Source organism: Etheostoma spectabile, chromosome 13 (assembly GCF_008692095.1).
Source record: "Etheostoma spectabile isolate EspeVRDwgs_2016 chromosome 13, UIUC_Espe_1.0, whole genome shotgun sequence".
Lineage (NCBI taxonomy): Eukaryota > Metazoa > Chordata > Actinopteri > Perciformes > Percidae > Etheostoma > Etheostoma spectabile.
The window spans coordinates 27798356-27805163 of record NC_045745.1 but is presented as its reverse complement, the minus strand read 5'-3'; the positions used below and the strand labels follow the sequence as shown (position 1 = coordinate 27805163).

General features: G+C 39.9%; 1 protein-coding gene and 1 long non-coding RNA gene across 2 annotated transcripts in view; one reads left to right on the top strand and one right to left on the bottom strand.

Moving 5' to 3' along the window:
• The window catches only part of LOC116700177 (uncharacterized), a 24784-nt gene that overhangs the window by 6747 nt on the left and 11229 nt on the right, over window positions 1–6808 (top strand). The gene's annotated exons all lie outside the window — the stretch shown is intronic.
• The window catches only part of msna (moesin a), an 18161-nt gene that overhangs the window by 8404 nt on the left and 2949 nt on the right, over window positions 1–6808 (bottom strand). The gene's annotated exons all lie outside the window — the stretch shown is intronic.

Here is a 6808-nt window from a genome sequence, read left to right as displayed (position 1 = left end):
CTCCTCTTTTCACCCTGTGTGTTGAGCTCTCTGTTTCATCTTTGTTGGGAGTTGCACATGTGCAGTACCTAGGTAAAAGCAGAGTATGAGGGCGTGCCACGCTAGTTGCTAGAAGAGATTTATAATGTGTTACGCCAGTATGTCATAAATGTAAAGGCTGGACTACAATAGAGCTGTTTGGAGTTGTTTGTGAACAGTGTTTTCTGTTGGAGATGGTAAGTCCCGTTGGGGTAAATTTTGGGCTTTTTCACTTTTAAAACCCAAGAACAATGAAAAGATTATATATACTGACATATAATTCTACATACAGTGGTTTGTCAGATTTTAAATTTAGGACAGGTTTCGAATCAACCTGGCGGTGCACAAGCAGCAAAGGTGCACCTACCACCCTCCCACTCCCCTGGCGACATCAAGGTAACAGTCAGATCAGGCCTACTGTGAACAATCAGCCAGCCACACTATCACCGCACCAAATTCTGATATACCGTATATAGCATTCATGACCGTTCACGTCTCATGGTCCCACAGTGTGTACAGAAAGGTGCCAATCTGACTCTGTCTCAGTATAGAACTAATTTACAGGAAGTAACCACATCCTCTGGTGGCTGAGGCACTGCTGCTGAACACTGAGCTCTCATGAGAGTCGCCTACATCCTGTCATGTATCAAGCAACCTGTCATCTTTCTGCTAAGCTATCTGCAGTAGCAGAATTTACCAAAAACAGACTTTGTAAAATAGGTTTATCCTCTTCAGGTAGCACACAGCTGGTTATTTAGCCAGTGAGGCTCTTCTTATTTAAGAGACTAGGAATGTTTTTGTATTGCAAAATGACATGTCATGGGTTGACTGAATTTATTTAACCTTGAAGCGTCAATGAGGTCGCCCAGAGAATGAATTCATTCTGCACAGAGTACACTGACCCTATAGGCGTTGAGAATTTTCTCTGTCCTCTAAGAGATGACGAAAACAGCAGCAAACATGTCTATTGGGAAATAACTGTGCAGGCTGAGGCCCACGCCTGCCTTGACCAACAATGGTATGTATTATTTCCCAGCTGCATGGCTGAGTTGCGTTCTTTTCCATTCATGTCAGCAGGACCCCATTTACTGCGCAGGATACTTGCCCCTCTTGTCACTTCCTGTCATCACCAGCAGAAAGAATTGTAGCGAAACCTACAATCTAGGCCTATACTCCAGCACAGATGCCTCAAGTCATCTAGACATAGGGCTTTTTAATGTGACAATTATGAACTTAAATTAACATTTTTTCATTAGTGTGTAGATAAGAGTTCAGTTCATGACCACCCTGCGGGGTTTCAATTCCTGAGTCAGAATTGCTAATTCTGCATGAAAAAAAAAGGAACCGCACTCGCACATTTTCTGCCTGGTTAGGGTGTGTCTCTCATGGCCAGAATTCAAAAACACTTACCATGCTATTATTAGCACACGCTCAAAAACACCCTTCACAGGCCCATGAGTCAAGTTTCCATGACCTATTCTTAACTGTTTTTTATCACACCAACACTATTAACCACAGTTAAGAAGCTAAACATTTAGAAAGACCAATTCTAATACCAATATAAGACTGTAACAGTGTGATTTAAAGCAGTATAGCCCAGAGCACACCCAGTGATGTAAGTACAATCTAGCATACTTTTCTTTCTCCATTGAGATGTACTTTAAACAAACATATGTGTGAACATCCACTTTATATATATATATATATAAAAATCATCATAGACGTTCCAGAAAGAAGATGTAATACTAAATATGTTCCCTGGGAACCCTCGACATCCCGGCATTCAGTCATCACCCTTACACTCCTACACCAGTGTTATCTCTGAGTGCTGTTCACAACCTCAGTCCTTCCAACCAAAGCTGAGACAACAAAGAAGATACTGACCGCCAAGTGGTTTTAGGAACAAGAGGGAATGTTAGTCTCGCATTGCCAGACCTATCTCCACCGTGCTGCGGAGTAAGGTCTGGCTACACCACAGATACATTCTGGGATACAAAAAACCCGCTCTGGGTTGTTTGCATATCTTTGAATTAATCACAATTGTCTCGGGTGGTGCTAAGCTCTGGATGCAGCGACGCTGGCTCTGCCGGATCTTTACAATCATTCCTTGGAAGAACCAAGCAGGGCTGCCCTGTTGTACAATCCAAATCTTTTTCAAAACTTGCCATTTTCAGTGAGGGCCATTGCATTGGGTAATTATCCTGGTAATGTACTTCCGCTGATCCAGACTACAAAAATGTTTTGCATCAACTGAGCGTGGCAGCACATGTCTGGCAGGCCGTTCGTTCAAAGACCGTCCTACGTCCAGCAAATATAATAAACAAAACTACTTTACAGTCACACAAGTTCCGCATATATGCTCTCTTTGGATCCACCGGGTTGGGTAACCACAGCAACCACAATACTGACATCTACCACTACCTGATTCACCGCCTTTCTGAAAGACAAACTGCGGATGGCAGAGGCAACAAAATTTGAAATTGGGGGTCAGATTCATACCATTCAGTCAGGTAGAACAGTGAAAATGTGAGAACAGAAATCTACACTTTAACCTTGTCACTCCCATCAGCATACAGTAAACCGATCTTATGCCAAGCTGAATATGTGGGAAAATGTGATGACCAAGTCTGTGTGAAGCAGAGCACAACAGTCTTGTTATGTTAGCGCTTGAAGCCAATAATACAAGGGAAATCATGTGTAAAGACTTGAGCAAAACAACAAGCAAGTTAATATCCTCTAAAACCAATAAACAAATATTACCCTCCACTACAGAAGTGAGTTTGCAGTGAGCCAACAGGAAAGTATCTAAGCTATAACATAACAATTCAAATTTTAGTAAGTAAAAAACAGAAGTACTCTTCTTCAGATTAGTCTGTGGTGCTGTGCTGGGTGTGTCGTAGAATTACATTGAAGAAACCCTAAGGATAAGGGGAACAAACTTAGTGACAGGAAGCGGGAGGATGGTGAAGAGGATGAGGTTTCTCTCTAAGCAGGGGACAGTAAACACAAAGGGTCTTTGAGAACTGTTTCCCACGACCACTTTTTTAAATGACTCAAATGTCATTATAACCTTAATAAAATGGCTTCCTTGGAGCCTGCTGAATCAGAATCAGAAAAGGGTTTATTGCCACAGTAAGTTACAGCTACGTGGAAGTTGCCTTGGGAGATGGTGCATACATAAACAAACACTTAACATTAATGAGAAATAAACAATAAAGAAATAGAAACGTGTATCTGCAAAATGGCTGTTTAGCATGCTTCATCCTCTCCATTCATCTACATCCTGCTGATTGACTCTTATTATCTCACCTTTGTATGGCGACCAGCTTGCACACCTGTCATTTATATCGGATGCCACTACTCCTTGTCAAATTGACTGTGTTGACTGAGCTTTCAAATAGAGCCCAACCAATATATTGGCCGATATTATACATTTCCTGAACTCGTATCGACATTCATAATGGCTGACAGGGCCTGAAGTTAAATTTAAATCCACCTGCCATTTAAAAATACACTTGCCACAGTCACTTTTTACCAGCCACTTTTTTGCCTAATAAAAGTGAAAAACAGGAAGTGCTGTTTCTCTATGTTCCTATCCTGTCCTATTCATGGTAACCTACTCTTGGACATTGCGCCATCATCCTGAGCTGTAGTAGGGGGGCCCGCCTTGATAATCCAGCATAAAGGTATAATTTCCTATTCTGGACTGGGACACACATTCATACGGTTTGATGAAGTTCTTATTGGACTTTAACTTATTATTGCACCTACAAAAATGTAGCTGTCCTCAATTTAGGTCTTCCTGTACATCTCATCTGCGTTTTTTTTCTGTATCCACCGTGTGGGATTGTGTGTGTTTATGTGTGTGTGCGTGAGCCAGTCGCAGGGGGGAGTGGAGCAGCAGCCCCGCCCGCTGCAGCGAGCCGACAGGATTGAAACAGCAGCAAGTTTCAGCGACTTTATAGTGAAAAAATGTTACAGCGTACATAGATGTTAGAATGTGTACACGTTGGCAGGACGTCTTTTGCTGTATGTTGTGTAGGTAAATGTGAGCTGTTCGAGTCACACACGTCTCGTATTCATTGGTGTTGCATAGTTTGTCCACCAGAGGGCGCTCTACAACGCCCCCTGTTGGCAACGCTGATTGTTTTTGTTGTTATTGTGTTTTTGTTGAAAGGACTTTAAGTTTCATATCTTAAGTTTGTATTTTTTTATATTTTGATGTTCCTCTGTTCTGTTAGTGAGAACTCATAAATAACTATGTTAGGGAAATCTGTTTATGTTTTGTTACGCGTTTCTGGATTATTTTTAAATATATATCAGCCAATATATATCGGATTTTTAAATCCCTAAATACTTTGGTATTAGCCTTAAAATCCTTTATTGGTCGGACTCTACTGTCAAGCCCCTTTTTCTGCTCGGGCTGCCTTTATTCTGATGACATACTGCTTTTCTTTTGACCCCTGCATTTGTGCCAGCCATCATACTGCCAACTGTAAGCCTCCTACTGACCAAGTAAGGACTATTTCATCCCTTCTGGTTTGTCTGCCAACTCTGCTTTTGGGTTCAAATCCTTGTGTTATATAGTTCCAGCCATATACACACAAATATGTAAAACTTACAAAAATGCTATACCAACATGAAGGTGCTAATGCTTATCTCACTATATTCCCCAATATAAAGTACATGTTTATAAAGCATACTTTATACACGTTTTCATATAACTAATTCTATTTTCAAGTCCCTCAAGTTGCAAAAATCCCTGCAGCCCAATCAGTACAACTTCCAGTGGTGACACTGTAGAGTAGCCTCATGCTCTATTAGTTTGGTGTGTAGTAAGAGTTAAGGATGCGTTTAAACAAACACAAGATGTCCACTGATGCAAACCACAGGCTCTTGTGTTTGCAGTATTATGTAGACTAATGCTTACTGTACTGCTTTGCGTAGGATGTTTTTTACTACACAGTTTGAAATTGTCTGGCTCAAAGGTTGTAGTCAACACTTTCATTACAATGCGGGCCAAATAATCATAATTTATTCATCTCCCATGTCATTGAATAATCTAACTGTAATATTTGATGTCTGTAAAGGTAGGTTATATCCCTTAAAAAACATTAGATTATTTTAACAGAAAATGATGAAGATGATTTATTTTCATCCAATAGTAGCTTTAGAAATAGCCCAAAACCAAGGATAACTAGCATGCTACATAAAAAGTATAAATAATAAATGAATAACAATAAAGACGTACTTACTTTCAGAAGTTTGATTTTCTCACACCCTCCAAATAGAAAATATTGAACTGGCTATTTGTGTAAAAACTCCAGAAGTTTTGATTGTAGTTTTTCCACCACCTCAGTACACACTGTTAATCTTCTCTGCTATGTGCACTACACACTCATTTAATCCCCTGCTTGCATACCGCTGGGTCTTTCCATTTACCATTTCTCCATGGCCACACTTGTTAAAAGTTTGGTCCACCTAACAAGAAAACTGCAGCTGTCGTAATTTCTACATAACAGGCTAAAATGGTAAGTCAGGCTCAAGTTTTGTGTAATACTACTAACAGGCGGTTTCTGTATTCGTGGATAAAAGGTGTTAAGTTTTAATATGATTAACATTATTTACTAGTTGTGAATAACGAAAAACTGGTTGTCTGCTGACACTGAAATGGTTCTACTGTTCAAAGAGTAAGTAGGAAACCATGAGAGCAAACTGTTGATGGACCATTCAGCAATATAGTCAATGAACTGGAAAAATACATGTTTTCTGTTACAACACGGGGTCAGATTTAAGCAATGGAACCAAACAGAATTATATATTTTTTTTAGTGATTGGAAAGAAATGGCCTATTTAAAACGCATTTTTGGGAGTGCTTTTGTTAAAAAAAAGAAAAGCAAATAAGCTGCACTACACGTCACAGCAAATCAATTTAAAACATCGATGACGCAAAACTAATATCCACTAAAATGTAAAATGACACTAATAAACAGACCTACAGCAAGTGCTGAACTTGTTGCACTGCTGTAATGCAATCTAAAGTGGAGCATGGTATCTGAAGACCACGCTAGGGAAGAGCAGGGAGGAGAAAACAGCTAGACTCTGATGTGAAAGTCCTTATAAGGATGCAGGCAAGGAAATTACCAGAGAGGAACTGATGTAAGCGCAGAAACCTTGAGTCACAACGTGACTTCCTTGGGAAACTTAAGCACTGCCAAGAGGAGTCCAGCAAAGGCACAGTTTCTCAAAAATTATTGCTTTTGTGAAATGTCAAAGTTATTATAGTTCAAACTAATTCAACCACCAAAACAGTTAAAGGAAAAACAAATCTTAAGCCACGGATTTTACTCCCTGAGCTGGCTTGTTGTAGAGAGAACTAACTTTCACTAAGTGCACAGTAAGCCACTGTGGATCATTTTCTGAATCAGTGCATCCAGCTTCCTTCTTTCAGAGACCTTGTCTACTGCATCTTCACATGGCGTCGCAAGCTCTACTAAAGGAAGCAGACCACTGAGAGCTGCAATAGCAGGTCTGGGTTTTAATCACTTCATTAGGGTTGTACAAAAAAAAGAGCTAAGATTCACATTCGTATCGCGATTCAAGCTTTACAGATTCAAAATTGATTCATAGAATTCCAAAAAATTCGATTCATATTGTATCTTTTTTTGTAATGCCGTGTATACTATCACATAAGAAAAGTAACTACATTTACATACTATGAATCGTTTTTTTAAAGCAACACTATGTAACTTTTCCAGTTTTGGTCCCCCTGCAGGTTGGAAGCAGAATT